At 42.0% G+C, this 16751-nt stretch overlaps 1 long non-coding RNA gene across 1 annotated transcript; it reads right to left on the reverse strand.

Annotated features, from left to right (window-relative positions):
* Positions 1–14822: 14822 nt before the first annotated feature.
* Positions 14823–16400, reverse strand: LOC122140423. The gene is made up of 2 exons (XR_006157103.1): positions 15895–16400; positions 14823–14854 (listed from the first exon to the last, which is right to left on the reverse strand). It is a non-coding gene; the product is annotated as an uncharacterized LOC122140423 (long non-coding RNA).
* Between the last annotated feature and the right edge of the window lie 351 nt (positions 16401–16751).

Genomic DNA, 16751 nt, shown 5'->3' on the forward strand with positions numbered 1-16751 from the left:
GAACTGTTTTCTTGTCTGTGCTCTCCCATGGTTTTAAAATTGGTTAAGATTTAAAAATTTCTAGTGTTCAGCCAGCTTTAAGTTCATCCTTGTGCACTCTTCAGTTGTCCGGTATTGTTTGATGTTGTTCTGTTGTGTGTTCCCTTTGCCTTCATAGATTATCATCTTCTAGGATTCTATTAAACTCTTGTGTAGATGACTTTCATCTTCGTGTGCCTTTCCTCTACTCGTGGGGTGACAGATTAACGGACCCACAAAAGTGTAAATATAGCAGAGTTTGTATCCATGTTTATTTTATTTTTTATTTTTTTTTCAAGTATTTCTTTTGTTTTCCTTATGGATCACCCTAAATTCCTCCCCCTCTTGCTGGAGAAGGGGAAGCTTGCCACTAGACTCCTCCTGGAGATCTCCAATGTCACCAGGTACCCGGACAACGCGTGCAAACCGCGTGCAGAGCACAGTTGTGCGGAGATGGTCATCGAGGGGATTTTTCCACCTTCATGGAGTGGGTGCTGGTGAGCAATAACTCGCCATTCACCATTGGTCTCGCCAGCCCCACTCCAGACCCAGAGCCCAGCCAACCGTCACCCCGCTGTGCGGAGATTTGGCAACAATGCATGCAAAGATGGATGATAAAGTGGAGAGCGAGGCCACAGAGGAAAGCCACACCCACTGTTACAGTGCTGAGGGTGAGCTGAAAGAAATTTGTGGGTTTATATGGTAAAATACCAATTATTCTTTCACAATCATCTGTCTCTCCTTTTCTTTCACAATCATCTGTCTCGACCATGGAGGTCATTTCCCTGTCATTTTTGGGCAGCACACACTGTTCCAGAAACCACAGACTGTCATGAACTCCCAACCAGCATCTCTCTCTCCACACCTCCTCTAAGTAGTGTTGCTTTCGTCAATGAAAATTATGACGAAATATCAACGTCAACAAACCTTTATCATGTGACAAAAACAAGACGAGACGCAACATAAATGCTAGTCATGTTACGATGACTATAATTAAATGTATAATGCAATATTCTTGACGAATAAAAACAAGACTAAATGTGGTTTACAAAATAAAAACTATGCTAAAATGTCTCTTCATTTTCGTTGACCAAAACGAGACAAAATGAAATGTTTTAATGTTATTTCATCTCGTTTAGTCGCGTTATTATTCATATTTTGTAGTATTTCTGTTTCCTGTGTCTCACTGCGCAGAAGTGACCGACGTTACTTCCTCAAGCCCCGCTGGCGGCATTATTTAGAAGATGATAACAAACAAAGTTAAGCGGGATTTATACTTTCACCTGGCTCTGCTGACTGCGAGCACACCTTCCCAAACAAACGAGGCTTTTATACTTGTCGCGTTCGCCGTTGTACTATTCTTTGAAATAACAGGGGAGTGACGAGGAGTAATTGTCCTCTAAAACGGTCAGGAATCACCGGTGAGAAGTCATTTGCCAGTATGGCCAATTCAAGTCTTGTGATGAATGAGTTGATGAATTAATAATTTCTTTATGTACAAACTTAAAACAATCTTAAACTATTGGCTGTATTACGCATCAAACACAAGACAACTTTAAGCAAATAGTGTATAATTAATATCTAAATGAATTCTTATTCTATTTTATACAATAAAATAAAACGTACTTCAAATAAGAAGCCTTGGACCAATTATGCAAACATTTTTTTTTCCAAAAAAGTGTTTTCCGTCAAAAAGCACCTGATGGAGTTTAAACTTCACATTAAACTGCTTCTGTTTCACACAAACACTGACACAGACGTGCATGTTCTGCTAAAATTGCCCTGAACTCGTGTATGTTCGGATGCAGAGCTATGCAGAAAGTTACAAAAAATGCTGTGCACTCCACCACGCGAATAGTTCGCGCACACTCAAAGCGAACTTCCAGCAACACCACGATGATGCCATATTTAATGCGCACACCCAAGCGAAATTGCAGGAACGACATAGATGGTTTACTGCTAAAAGAGGACTGCAGAAGGGAGATATTGTCCTAGTTGTGGACAGTTGAGGACCTCGTGGATCGTGGCCGATTGGAAGAGTAACAGAAGTTTTACCTGATTCCAAAGGACTCATAAGAACTGTTAAACTTAAGACAAAGACTGGTTTCTTGGAAAGACCTATTACCAAACTTTGCCTGCTTTTAGAAGATGCAGAAGACTAGGACTGAATCTTATAACAACTGGGTAAAAATTAACAGATGAGCATTATTTTTCCTTGTATAGACACATTTGGCTCCATTTACATTTAATTTATTGTAATTGATGCTTAAACCCTCAATTAAGGGCTGGGTGTAGGAGCCATACTTACTATCTTATTTAATTTTTCTATATGTTCATTTATATATTAGTTTGCTGCTATATTGTTAATGTTGTTTATTTCTCTGAGTGTGTGCCCTCTATAGTAGTGAAGGGAAAATGTTTAAAAGGATATGTCACCCCTGAGAAAGCATACAGTCTTTCGACCGTGCGCATTGAGCTAAGATGGCATGGTGCAACAAGCCTGCAATTAGCCTTTGAGTTGTTTGTTTGTTTTTATGTTGCAATTCAAGTTCATTTTTGGTTTAATAAACTTCTGTTATTGTTTGGAACCTCAACAAGTCTTTCTGGATCTATTCATGATACTTTGCATGTGTTGGAATATTGCATCAACACCTCCCAAGTGGTCAAGAAACAAGGGACAAAATTGGAAACTTGAAGCCTGTTTTTACCACTACAATATATACTGTATATGTATATATTATTATTATTATTTTTTTTTTTTTTTAAATATATTTTAAATAATATTTTAGCACTGTCATAACTGGGTTAAAGTGAATTGCGGTTTGTTTGTGAATACAACAAAGGTGTAAATATTAAGGTAAAATCACACCTAAATCTTGGCGAACAAATTATTGTGACCTCAGGTGTGAGACTCTCAATGCTGGATGTGTCAGGAGCTCTCCGTCACAGCCACCCCAATCATCACTCACACCTGACTCTCATCAAGCACGATCCCAATCACCGGAGTACTGATCACCTGCACCCAGCAATCACGCAGCAGGATAAAGACACCTTCATGCCAGTACTCTGGTGTCCGGTCTACCGTTCACTATCCCAAACTGGTGCCCGACCTCTCTGGTAACCTGTCTCTCCTATGTCCTCAGATATTCCCGCGACAATCTCCAATGACATTTCAAAGCTGACTTTCCGTGTGTTAATCTCCAGAGCTCTGGAAGTGATCCACGACTCAACAACACCTTGTCACATTACTACTTGTAAATAAACTGTTCACTTGCACTAACCCTCTGCCTCCATCGTGGTTTGTAACAGAAAACCGGACCTACAACATCAACTTTATGGATCCCCAGTCACCCGCTCCTGTAGACCTTCTGCAGGAGTTGGGCAACCTCCTCTGGTCAGCACTCACCGCTTCATGCACTCCTCGATCTGCCTCTGCCAGTCCCATGGTGCTGCCTGCGTCATATGTGGAGGAATCAGCTGGATGTGGCGGCTTTCTTCTCCAGGTCTCGCTGTATATCGAGGTGCAACCGCAGAAATTCTCCACCAATCGTTCCAAGGTAGCCTTTCTAATTTTTCTACTGTCTGGGCGCGCCCTGCAATGGGCAAAGGCCATATGGGATGCAAACAGTGCCATAAATAACTCTTATGAAGCTTTTACCGCCCACTTTAAGGAAGTGTTCGGCTAATCTGCGGACAAAATATCTACAGCCTAACAACTACTGCGTTTGCGTCAGGGTGAGACAAAGACAAGTGAATACACCATCCTGTTTCGAACATTGGTGGCGGCTAGAGGATGGAATGAAGCAGTGCTTCTCAGCACCTATCGTCAAGGTCTTAATCCTCGGATCCGTGCACAGATGGTGATCTACGAAGATTAAATGCTAAAGGCCAATTGCATATCACAGCACCTAGCCGCCTGCCCAACCGTCGAAGCCACCCACCAGTCTGGTTTTCCCGCCAACAGACCTCCAGTACCAGAGCCCATGCAAGTGGAATCCACGCGTCTATCATCTGAAGAAAGCAAACACCGGCTCGCAGCGGGACTCAGCCTTTACTGTGCCACACCAGATCATGTCATCCATGCCTGCCCAGTCAAACCCCCACGTCCTTCGCTGAGTACTATCCATCACAACCCTGTAATTTCCAAACTTACCACCATGCCAGTCCAACTAGTCAACCCAGAATGCACTGTTTCTGTTTCAGCCCTGGTGGACTCGGGCTCCTCGGGCAACTTCATCTCACAAAACCTCCTAAGCCATCTCCAGTTGCCATGTTGTCGGCATGCCCAGGAGCTCCGAGTCGAAACTATACAAGGAAAGCCGTTAGGACATGGGAGGGTTAAGTTTCAGGCACCTCCGTTAATCCTTAAAATTGGGCTCTTCCATGAAGAGGAGATGCATTTCTTGATACTGGAGGGACCCACGGTCGATATCATCCTGGGACGCCCCTGGCTCATGTTACATTCTCCGGAAATCAGGTGGGATTCATGTGAGGTAACCCGTTGGAGTCAATTCTGCCATCAACATTGTCTCACCACTCTTCCTCATCCAGTTCTCTGTTCTCCAGGGTGTCAAGTGGCTTCCACCCTCATTGAGAGCCCTGAGCCTGATGTTGCTTCAACGATCCCACCTGATTATGTGGCGTTTCAGGATGTGTTCAGCAAGTAGGCAGCCACCCACTTACCACCTCACAGGCCATGGGACTGTGCCATCGACCTGCTGCCTGATGCTAAACTCCCTAAGGGTTGAGTCTATCCACTGTCCATCCCGGAGCACAAGGTGGTGAGTTTATTCATTGTTGAGTCCGTCGAACGTGGATTCCTTGGAGAATGCAGCTCACCGGCTGCGTCCAGCTTCTTCTTCGTGTGCATGAGGGTTGGGTGTTTGAGGTGTTGATTTGGGTGTAGAGTTGTGGGTTAGAAGACAGTGGATTTGGGGTATTTGCTTTGACTGGTGTCTTGAATTAAAAGGAACTCCATGTAGCCCACATCTTCTCCAAGCTGGACCTGCAGAGCGCTTATAACCTCGTTCGAATCCGCAAAGGGGACGAATGGAAGACAGCCTTCATCACCTCTTCTGGTCACTACGAGTACTGCGTTATGCCGTATGGACTCGCCAACGCCCCCTCTATCTTCCAAGGTTTCATGAACGAGGTGTTCCAGGAATTCCTCCACAAGTCAGTCATAGTTTACATCGATGACATCCTGATCTATTCCCGGAACCTGGCCGAACATCGCCACCACGTGATGCAGGTCCTCCAGAAGCTCAGACAACACCATCTCTTCCTAAAGCTGGATAAGTGTGAGTTCCATCGCTTCATTCAATTCAATTCAATTCAATTCAATTCAAGTTTATTTGTATAGCGCTTTTTATGATACAAATCATTGCAAAGCAACTTTACAGAAAATTAAGTTTCTACAATATGTTGTAGTGGTTTTTATGTTATGAATGTTTGTTTATGTGCATACGGCAGAAATGTTCAGAAAAATCAATAAAAGACGTAAACAAACAGACGATTAACACTATTAACAGCAATTATGCAATCAAACTTATAGCAAAATGTGGTAGTTCTGTATGTTGTCTCTGGGTTGGCATCATCTGAGGTCCTCTGAGGGGCTGGCATCATCTCTTCTCAGGTGTTCTGGATCCAGACTATAGTTTGTATAAATCCTAGTTACCGTGGCAAAACAGAGAAACAAATAGAGACATAATTAGTGTAGCTGCTGTTCCAGCCAAGTAAAATTAATTAGTTTAACCCAAGCTAAAGACTAATAATGTGCATTTGATCAGATATAACTGCAGTCCGAAATTATGAGATGCATTATTTGAATGCTTGGCCAAAGAGGTGTGTTTTTAATCTAGATTTAAACAGAGAAAGTGTGTCTGAACCCCAAAAGTTATCAGGAAGGCTATTCCAGAGTTTGGGAGCCAAATGCGAAAAAGCTCTACCTCCTTTAGTGGACTTTGCTATCCTAGGTACTATCAAAAGTCCAGCGTTTTGTGACCTTAGGGAGCGCGATGGGTTGTAGCGTGGTAGAAGACTAGTTAGGTATGCAGGAGCTAAGCCATTAAGGGCCTTATAAGTAAGTAATAATATTTTGTAACTGATATGGAACGTAATAGGTAGCCAGTACAGAGACTGTAAAATCGGGGTAATATGATCATATTTTCTTGACCTGGTAAGGACTCTAGCCGCTGCATTTTGGACTACCTGTAGCTTGTTTATTGAGGATGCAGGACAATCACCTAGCAGTGCATTACAATTATCCAATCTAGAGGTCCTGAACGCATGAATTAGCTTTTCTGCATCAGAAACAGGTAACATGTTTCGTAGCTTGGCAAAGTTTCTAAGATGAAATAATGCTGTTTTTGTAACATGGGAAATATGATTTTCAAAAGACAATTTACAGTCTAATATAACACCCAGATTTTTGACAGTAGAGGAAGTAACAGTACATCCGTCTAATTGCAAATTGTAATCTACGAGATTCTGTGTAATGTTTTTTGGTCCAAAAAGTAATATCTCTGTCTTATTTGAATTTAATAGGAGAAAATTATTGGTCATCCAATCTTTTACATGTTTAACACACTCTGTTATCTTAGATAATTTTGAAGTTTCACCTGGTCTTGTTGAGATATATAGTTGAGTATCATCAGCACAACAGTGGAAACTAATCCCGTATTTTCTAATGATATTACCAAGGGGCAACATGTAAATTGGATCTAAACCATCTTAAAGCCTGCCCTTGGATACCTGTATAGTTTTGTAATCTATCTATGAGTATGTCGTGATCTATGGTGTCGAACGCAGCACTAAGATCAAGTAAAACTAGCAATGAGATGCAGCCTTGGTCTGATGCAAGAAGCAAGTCATTTGTAATTTTAACAAGTGCAGTTTCTGTGCTATGATGGGGCCTGAAACCCGACTGAAATTCTTCATAGAGATCATTTTTTTTGCAGGTAGGAGCACAATTGAGCAGACACAACCATTTCTAAAATTTTAGACATAAATGGAAGATTTGAAATGGGTCTGTAATTTGCCAGTTCACTAGGATCTAGTTGTGGTTTCTTAATAAGAGGCTTAATAACCGCCAGCTTGAATGGTTTTGGGACGTAACCTAAAGATAACGACGAGTTAATAATATTGAGAAGCGTTTTTTTCTGCTACAGGTAACAACTCTTTCAGTTATTTAGTGGGTACAGGATCTAATAAACATGTTGTTGGTTTAGATGCAGTGATAAGTTTATTTAGCGCTTCCTGTCCTATAGTTGTAAAGCACTGCAGTTTATCTTTGGGTGCGATGGATAAAACTAAAGTATTAGACGCTGTAGAATCTACATTTGTTATTGTATTTCTGATGTTATCTATTTTATTAGTGAAGAAATTCATAAAGTCATTACTATTTAACTGTGAGGGAATATTTAGATCAGGTGGCAACTGGTTATTTGTTAATCTAGCCACTGTGCTAAATAAAAACCTTGGATTGTTTTGGTTGTTTTCTATGAGTTTGAAGATATGCTCGGCCCTGGCAGTTTTTAGAGCCTGTCTATAGCTGGACATACTGTTTTTCCACGCAATTCTAAAAACTTCCAAGTTAGTTTTTCTCCATTTGCGCTCAAGACTACGAGTTTCTTTCTTGAGAGAGTAGGTATTACTGTTGTACCATGGCACAGTACGTTTTTCTCTAACCTTTTTCAATTTGATGGGGGCAACAGCTTCTAATGTATTAGAGAAGATAGTGCCCATGTTGCCAGTCATTTTGTCTAGTTCATGTGTATTTATGGGTACACAGAGCAGTTGAGATAAATCAGGCAGGTTATTTGTGAATCTGTCTTTGGTGGCTGGAACAATAGTTCTGCCTGGACGATAACGTGAAGCTATATAGTTATTATCATCAATACGCAAAATGCACGATACAAGGAAATGGTCAGTAACATCATCACTTTGAGGTACGATATCTATGTCAGTAAGATCGATTCCATGCGATATAATTAAATCTAGCGTATGATTAAAATGATGAGTGGGCCCTGTGACATTTTACTTTACTCCAAAACAGTTTAATAAGTCAGTAAACGCAAGTCCAAATGCATCATTTGTATTATCAACATGAATGTTAAAATCTCAGAAAATTAGCGCTTTATCAGCGGTAACCAACAGGTCTGAGAGGAAATCTCCAAATTCTTTTAGGAATTCTGTATATGGCCCTGGTGGTCTATACACAGTAGCCAGAGAAAGAGATACAATAGTTTCCTTTTGCATATCTGACAGTGTAACATTAAGCATAAGTATTTCAAATGATTTAAACCTGTATCCTGTTTTCTGGGTAACATTGAGAATATCACTATATATTGTTGCAACACCTCCCCCACGACCAGTCTTACGGGGCTCATGTTTATAACAGTAGTTTGGTGGAGTAGACTCATTTAGACCAATATAATCATTTGGTTTTAGCCAGGTTTCAGTCAAGCAAAGTACATCAAAACTATTATCTGTGATCATTTCATTTACAATAACTGCTGTGAGTGATCTAATGTTTATGAGCCCAAACTTTAAAAATTGTTTTTGTTCATTTATTTTAGGTTTTTCTGGTTTAATCAAGATAAGATTTTTTCTAGATCCTACATTAAATTTAGATTTTGACCTCATTATTCGGGGAACAGACACAGTCTTAATAGATTGGAGAGCGCAAGTACTTCTAACATTTAAGCGGGTAGAACAAAAGCCATCATAGCAGTTATTTGAGAATTGGCTTACTAGTCAAATGGAGTGAAGCGTCCTGGAGATGTTGTCCGAGAGGAGATCCGCTCCGACTCTGCTGGGGTGCAGGCCATCAACGTGAAAAAGCCTAGGACGCTCCCAGAAAAGATTCCAATTATTAACAAAGAGCAGTTTCTGTTCTTTACACCATGACAATAACCATTCATTTAGAGCAAAAAGTCTACTGAACGTTTCGTGTCCTCGTTGATACGTGGGCAGTGGTCCTGACACGATGATCGTCACCGTGGGCATCGTGCTGCGAACCATCTCGATCAGGCTCCTGAAGTCCCTCTTCAGCGTCTCCATCTGCTGCTGCGTGGTGTCGTTAACCCCGGCGTGAAGCATGACCGCTCTGGGGCTCTCGTCGGACTTCAGGATCGCGGGTATCTGCGCAGATATATCGAGAACACAAGGACCAGGGAAACAGTGAGTGTGCACTTTACCTTTGGCTAACGTAGCACGGACGTGTCGGACGATGGAGTCTCCGATGATCACAGCGACGCGCTCCGTCTCGCGGAGGGAAGCGAAGCGGTTCCGTGTGGAGATCTCGAAGACCGGAGGGGGAGAGGTCGTCACCCAGGGCCTGGCTCGTGTCCTCCGCTGCGGATGCACCCAGGGTCCGTGGTGTCCCGGCGACGGTGTGTGTGAAATTTGGGTTGGGCTAATGTTGGGTGGACGTGTCGTGTGATGGGGTAGATGGGGGGTGGAGGTGGTGGGACTGTTAGTAGCGCACTGCATACTTACCCTGGACTTGTGAGCGTCAGCCCGGGAGGTTTCAAGCGCGGCTCTCCACTTTCTCAGCTGGGCCTTTCTCTGTTCCAGGACCCGAATCTGCTTCTCCACGGCCTCCTGCTCGAGCTGCACCAAATGCAGCTCGAACGTGTCGTCACCTGCACTCAAAGGTAGACAAACATCCGCCATTAAATCAAGTAACAGTGAGTAAAGCAGTTTTGTTGTGTGTGATTAGAGTTTTAGAGATGCACACGGGTTTAGCGACAACCACGCTTGTGATGCTAATGGGCTATTAGCTACTAGCGGACTCGGGAAATCAAAATAAAACTAGTGATAACAAGGCGCTCTGATTGTTTTTGTTGAAGAATATGATAAAGGATATATTCACACGTTATAGAAACGAAAATGATGGTGTATAAAATAGATTTCAACAATAAAAAATAGACGATAGAGAAATAACGTGACGGAGCTCAAACTAGAGGCATACGACAGCAACAAACAGGAAGTGACATTGAGGATTGGCCTCATGGTGTAGTTCCTCGGGTATAACATCAGCCCTAAAGGTATCCAGATGGACCAGGGGAAGGTATCCGCCATCAGGGAGTGGCCAGTTCCACAGTCTGTGAAGGAACTCCAGAGGTTCTTAGGATTTGCTAACTTCTATCGACACTTTATTCAAGACTTCAGTCTACATACTGCACCATTGACCTCACTCCTTAGAGGTAAGCCAAAATCCTTGTCCTGGACTTACACCACCCACGAAGCATTCCGAGCCCTGAAGAATGGCTTTTAGCACGGCTCCCATCCTTTGCCACCTAAATCCTGAGTTTCCGTTTGTGGTTGAAGTGGACGCCTCCACCACCGGCGTCGGAGCCGTGCTATCCCAGCAGTTCGGTGGGCCTCCAGCCTTGCGCTTACTATTCCAGGAAACTGACCCCAGTGGAGCAGAATTACGAAACTGGGAACAGGGAACTATTAGCAATCAAGCTCGCTCTAGAAGAATGGAGACATTGGCTGGAGGGAGCTAACCACCCATTTACGGCAATCACTGATCATAAAAATCTGCAATATCTCCATGAAAGCCCATAGACTGAATCCCCGGTAAGCCCATTGGGCCCTGTTCTTTAACAGATTCAATTTCACCATTACCTACCACCCTGGAAACCGCAACTGCAAGGCTAATGCTCTCTCTCATCTGCATTGACTGGACACTCCTTCTGACCCCAAACCTATACTCCCTCCAGCCATGATTGTCAGCCCCATCATCTGGAGCACGGACTAACACGAACCTGCTCAATCCCTTCTGGGCTCAGTTCACAGTATACTGGGCTCTGGACATCCAGGCAGCCAACAGACTAACGGCCAGACTGAGCGGAAGATACCAGAACTCAGACGTTACCTCCAGGCATACTGCCAGGAAGACCAGCACAGCTGGAACCGTTTCCTTCCCTGGGCCGAGTATGCACAGAACTCCCTTTGACAAGGTACCACTGGCCTCATCCCCTTCCAGTGCATGCTCGGCTACCAACCCCCTTTGTTCCCCTGGACAGGCGAACCTTCGGTTGTTCCAGCTGTGGACTACTGGTTCTGAGCGAGCGAGAGAGTGTGGGACTCAGCTCACATCCACCTCCAGCGCGCCATATGGAGACAGAAGGCCTTTGCGGATGTTCCAGGGGATAAAGTATGGCTATCAACAAGGGATCTGTGTCTACATCACATTGGTCCGTTCACGGTCAAGAGGCAGATCAACGAGGTCACCTACAGGCTCAACTTACCTCCCAGTTACCCCATTCACCCCTCCTTCCACATTTCACTACTCAAACCCTTCTCTGCCTCCACTGCAGATGCCCCGGAACCTCAGGAACCCCTTCCTCCGGAAATCCTAGAACAACCATCCATCTACCAGGTGAAGGAAATCCTGAACTCGCGGCGACAGGGTGCCCGGCTGGAATACCTGCACTGTAAAAACTGTTACTTAAATTCAACTCAAAAAAATTAAGGCAACATTTTCCAACTACTTTTTGTAAGTTTAGTGAACTTCTTGGTATTTTGAGTTGGTAAAAATCAGTATTATGTATTTTACGGTATGCTAAAAAATCAAGTAGAGTCTACAAGATTAAGCAAAACATTTGAGTTTAACCATTGTGACAAAGAGCAGCATATTAACCAAATCATACTTAGTTAAAATAAGTAACATTTAAAATAAAAAATTAAACTTTTTGATTTTAATTAATTCATTTACTCTCATTAATTTAGAAAAATTATTTCTTCAATCCACTTGAAATAATTAGTTAGCATTGCCATAACTTTAATAAATAGGGAAAGAGAGGTATTTGTTTCCAATTCCAATGTTTATTACAAACAATTGGGTGAACTAATTTTCTGTAATCAATTTTAATGTTAATGTAACACAATAATGGTAATGTAAACATTTTAACATTAAAAAGTACAGAAACTTCTGACCTCATCTTTAAGTGCAGCATGGAACACCTTCAAAGTGCGATCTGTGTACTCTTAACACTGACATTAAAATACAGTGACTCTTGACCTGAGCGATTTACAGGTCCTTCTCAAAAAATTAGCATATTGTGAAAAAGTTCATTATTTTCCATAATGTAATGATAAAAATTAAACTTTCATATATTTTAGATTCATTGCACACCAACTGAAATATTTCAGGTCTTTTATTGTTTTAATACTGATGATTTTGGCATACAGCTCATGAAAACCCAAAATTCCTATCTCAAAAAATTAGCATATCATGAAAAGGTTCTCTAAACGAGCTATCAACCTAATCATCTGAATCAACTAATTAACTCTAAACACCTGCAAAAGATTCCTGAGGCTTTTAAAAACTCCCAGCCTGGTTCATTACTCAAAACCGCAATCATGGGTAAGAGGTTAACCCAGAAGGCCATCCTTGACGCCCTCAAGCGAGAGGGTAAGACACTGAAAGAAATTTCTGAACGAATAGGCTGTTCCCAGAGTGCTGTATCAAGGCACCTCAGTGGGAAGTCTGTGGGAAGGAAAAAGTGTGGCAAAAAATGCTGCACAACGAGAAGAGGTGACTGGACCCTGAGGAAGATTGTGGAGAAGGACCGATTCCAGACCTTGGGGGACCTGCGGAAGCAGTGGACTGAGTCTGGAGAAGAAAACATCCAGAGCCACCGTGCACAGGCGTGTGCTTTTGAACCAGAACACAGCGGCAGAAGCGCCTGACCTGGGCTACAGAGAAGCAGCACTGGACTGTTGCTCAGTGGTCCAAAGTACTTTTTTCGGATGAAAGCAAATTTTGCATGTCATTCGGAAATCAAGGTGCCAGAGTCTGGAGGAAGACTGGGGAGAAGGAAATGCCAAAATGCCTGAAGTCCAGTGTCAAGTACCCACAGTCAGTGATGGTCTGGGGTGCCATGTCAGCTGCTGGTGTTGGTCCACTGTGTTTTATCAAGGGCAGGGTCAATGCAGCTAGCTATCAGGAGATTTTGGAGCACTTCATGCTTCCATCTGCTGAAAAGCTTTATGGAGATGAAGATTTCGTTTTTCAGCACGACCTGGCACCTGCTCACAGTGCCAAAACCACTGGTAAATGGTTTACTGACCATGGTATTACTGTGCTCAATTGGCCTGCCAACTCTCCTGACCTGAACCCCATAGAGAATCTGTGGGATATTGTGAAGAGAAAGTTGAGAGACGCAAGACCCAACACTCTGGATGAGCTTAAGGCCGCTATCGAAGCATCCTGGGCCTCCATAACACCTCAGCAGTGCCACAGGCTGATTGCCTCCATGCCACGCCGCATTGAAGCAGTCATTTCTGCAAAAGGATTCCCGACCAAGTATTGAGTGCATAACTGAACATAATTATTTGAAGGTTGACTTTTTTTTGTATTAAAAACACTTTTCTTTTATTGGTCGGATGAAATATGCTAATTTTTTGAGATAGGAGTTTTGGGTTTTCATGAGCTGTATGCCAAAATCATCAGTATTAAAACAATAAAAGACCTGAAATATTTCAGTTGGTGTGCAATGAATCTAAAATATATGAAAGTTTAATTTTTATCATTACATTATGGAAAATAATGAACTTTTCCACAATATGCTAATTTTTTGAGAAGGACCTGTACATAAAAGGACTGATTTTAGTGCACACTTAAGTTCATATGTATTAAAACTAGGGCTGTCAAATGATTAATCACGATTAATCACATCCAAAATAAAAGTTTTGTTTACATAATATATGTGTTTATACTGTGTATATTTATTATGTATATATAAATACACACACATGCATGTATATATTTAAGAAGAATATGTTATGTTTATATATTAAATATATTTATATATAATATAAAATATAAGAATATAAATATATAAATGTATATACATGTAAATATTTTCTAAACATATAATTTATGTGTGTGTATTTATATATAAATAATAAATATACCCTGTACACATACATATATTATGTAAACAAAACTTTTATTTTGGATGTGATTAATCGTGATTAATCATTTGACAGCCCTAATTAAAACATAAACTAATACAAGAACACGTTTTAAGTACAATCTGTGCCATATTCTACTAAAACATTTGACAATGAAATAAAATAAAGGGCCTCTGACCTCAGCATTTGACATAACAGAACTGAGTCAAGGGCTCAAGTGCCCAGCAGCTGGAGGCTTATCCAGGAACTGAAAAAGTCTGTGCTTGACTACCACATTTTTCTCAGTTAAACTGCCCACCGAGCAAGAGTGGTGAAGCAAAGAAAACATAAAAAAAAAATCTTACACATATCCTTACAAGGACATTAAAATAAAACACAGGGAGGCCGGATCACGGCATGTGACACAAAATAACTGACTTCAGCTTCAATCCGTAAGTGCACAGTACATCTTAGTATGTATTAAAACATTTTACCATAAAATGGTTTATATAACAGAACTTCTGAACTGCAGACAATTAACAATTAAACATTCAGAACAATCTTCTGAAAAACACAATGAGATTGCCATTTATGAGTGCGAGGCTGGCATTTGACCAACTAACTCAGAAGTTTGTTTTTTAGTGTCATGAATCGGGAGGAAGGTTTTGGGCGCAGTGTGTCAAGTCCCACAAAAAGTCTTTGGAACACCTCAAATGTTTTGCAGAGTTGTGGTGGTTACTGGGTTCAGAGCATATGTCATCCTCAGAAGCAGGCAACATGCCCTGGCCAGATTTCCAAGATCAGTAAGCACTGGGATTCCCTCAATGATGATGCCCACTGCATCTGGTTCACGGCAGACATATACCTGTATCTGCATTATGCTCATTTTCAAGTCCTTGTGGACACTGCTCTCTGTTTTTCCCTGTATGAGACATAAACAGAACAATAAGTGGCAACAGAGAACGATCTTCAAAAGCCTTTAATAAAATCACACATTAAAAGTTCACAAAAGGTTTTAAGTTTGGTCGAGCCAGCTCCTGCACAGAAAGCCTAGCCTGTTGAACTGGCTTCATAGTACAACTTTCAGTACAGTCTCACTTGACACAACAAACCTGCTAGACTACATCACATACACAAGTCACCTCCAAGGCCTAAATCCTTAAAGGGGAGAGGGGTTCAGCTGGTAACACATAGGTGTGGTTAAGTAAAAGTATCTGAAAATGCAACTCTTACAGTTATATCATCAGATGATTCCCACTAAGCAAGGTTATGTCCAAAAGATATATTTTCAACGTCTTTGTCACTAGAGGCGTACGTCGGTCGGTGCCCTTAAAAGTACCGAGTTTGGTACCCAACCCTAGTAAACAGTCACGTTTAACTTCTTACCCACATCATGAATGACTGCCTAAAGCCTTGTTTATACTTTCGCCTGGCACGGCAGTGCGAGCCTCCGTTGACTGCGCGCGCATATCTCCAAACGGACGAGGCATTTAACGTTACTTGACGTTCAGACTGAAAACCAGACCATAACACTGATTTAGATGCGCAAAGTGGTTGCCTGTGTGATTATGAGATTTAGTAATATCCGTCTGCTCGGGCAGATTTGGCTCAAAGTCGTGCATCTTCGGATTGTAGATGTTTTTGCCGCGCAATCAGACCCCCCCCCCCAAAAAAAACCCGGTTCTACTCAATTCACGTAACGTTAAATGACCCAATTAACCAAGAAAACGGCCATTGTCGCCGAAAAGAGACAAGTTTGCAGGTCTGACTACAAACCTAGCAGTTAACGTAACTTTTAATGTTAATGTCAAGACCTTCGGTAAGGCCTCATGCGGCGCCTGCAAAACTGACAAACTTAACGTTACTGTCTGAAACCAGGCGAAGCTTTTACATTTTATAGTTCAATAAATGAGTGCTCATTCGGCTAAAACCTAACTTTCTGGTATGTAAATAGTTACTTACATCGGTTGCACGTTGTATAAGACCCTCAAAAACTCCACAGAAATCCGAAACTGGTCCGGTACAGGTGACAACGGACAACGATCTCGTTGTTCTGCTGCAGCATGTGGGCGGGTCGTGACGTTTTACTTTGGATATAAACACTTAAATAGAGTTTTGTAGAAGCAATTTATTGTGAAGGTCAGTAAAATCATTTTTTTGATAGGTAATAATAAGTTACAAAAACATTCACACTTTTTACTTATGTAAAACTTAAATTAATTTAAAAAGAAAAGGGAATCAATTTATTGGAATAAATATACTTTTTAAAATAAATTCCTACAGACAACACCCTTGAAGGACTTTTTACAGTGGTGGACTGGGAGGGGTAAGGACCAGAGGAAAGTTCATGGATGGCCAGGGATGACATTCTAGACCCCATACTTCTTGAAGAGTTCCATCGACAACATCCTGATCGTCCCGCACCCAGAGGCCGTGGTCGCCCTTGTCGTCGCATCAGGGCATCAGAAGCCGCCCCTGGAGGAGGGGGTAATGTCAGGAACTCTCACAGCCACCCCAATCATCTCTCACACCTGACTCTCATCAAACACGATCCCAATCACCGGAGTACTGATCACCTGCACCTGCACCCAGCAATCACTCACCAGGATAAAGACACCTTCACTCCAGTACTCCGGTGTCTGGTCTGCCGTTTACTACCCCGAACTGGTGCCCGACCTCTCTCTACTAACCTGTCTATCCTATGTCCTCAGATATCCCCCCTCCAAAGCTGACTTTCCATGTGTTAATCTATAGAGCTCTGCAAGTGATCCTCTCAATGACTCAACAACACCTTGTCACATTACCACTTGTAAATAAAC

Source organism: Cyprinus carpio, chromosome A1 (genome assembly GCF_018340385.1).
Source record: "Cyprinus carpio isolate SPL01 chromosome A1, ASM1834038v1, whole genome shotgun sequence".
In the NCBI taxonomy this organism is placed as follows: domain Eukaryota; kingdom Metazoa; phylum Chordata; class Actinopteri; order Cypriniformes; family Cyprinidae; genus Cyprinus; species Cyprinus carpio.